Source organism: Asparagus officinalis, chromosome 9, assembly GCF_001876935.1.
Source record: "Asparagus officinalis chromosome 9, Aspof.V1, whole genome shotgun sequence".
NCBI lineage: Eukaryota > Viridiplantae > Streptophyta > Magnoliopsida > Asparagales > Asparagaceae > Asparagus > Asparagus officinalis.
The window spans coordinates 61,951,406-61,952,352 of record NC_033802.1 but is presented as its reverse complement, the minus strand read 5'-3'; the positions used below and the strand labels follow the sequence as shown (position 1 = coordinate 61,952,352).

At 33.8% G+C, this 947-nt stretch overlaps 1 protein-coding gene across 1 annotated transcript in view; it reads left to right on the top strand.

The window, feature by feature from the left end:
- The window catches only part of LOC109824068, a 13,784-nt gene that overhangs the window by 3,778 nt on the left and 9,059 nt on the right, over positions 1–947 (top strand). The gene's annotated exons all lie outside the window — the stretch shown is intronic.

Here is a 947-nt window from a genome sequence, read left to right as displayed (position 1 = left end):
TCCTCCTATGATTCTGACTCGCTTATACATCCATAACATGGCTGACGCCGATGTCTCACCACCCCATTAGACTCCTGCAACTGACAAGGTTCAGCATTTGAGGATGGGCTTGTTCAGCTGATACATATTGTCAGTCAAATATTAATCCCAAATGTTCTTTTTTCCCACTTTTAATGAGAAGAACAAATGTATCAGTACTATTATGAACTGATCATAAGCATGAAGTAGATGCACAATTGGTGCGAGATACACAATAGTCTTTCCGGTCCCAGTAACGGCATTAACAAGTCTATAATCTCCATCTAAGGGGGGGGGGGGGATTTAAAAAGAGAAATTTTAAATTTCCTATTTAATAAGAGAAATTTAAAATTTCCAATGAAATATATAGAGAAATTTCAAATTTCCAGTGAAATATATAGAGAATTAAAAAGGATACAAATCTTTCCCCTCGATTACAACTGGAATTGCATGCGCCTAGATCTGAGTTTGAACTTGAAATCCCATTTTTTCTACCAAAAAAAAAAACCGAAAAACAAAATTTAAGCAATAAAGACAAGAATCAAACAAAAACTCACTGAAGTAATTATACCTTGAAGATGTTGGTATAAAACCCGTTATTGTTATCTTAATTAGTTTTATGCTCTCAGTAAGGGCTTCTATATTGTTGTTGTTTGTAAACATTTCCTTGTGTGCTCTGGTATAGTAGTTCATATGTACAATTTCTTGTAGATTATTTGACCTAAAAGAAAAAAAACCATGCATATTAAGATGTATGAAACAAGGGTTCAATTTATATGTTAAAACATGCTGAGGAAATCTGAGAATATGTATCACCTTGTATACAGACATCACTTAATATAGACTGGGTGCTTTTTTTTGCTTTATTTGTTTAGTTGGTTGGTTTGTTTTTTTGGTGGGATGGGGTGGTTTTTGTTTTTTTGGGGGGG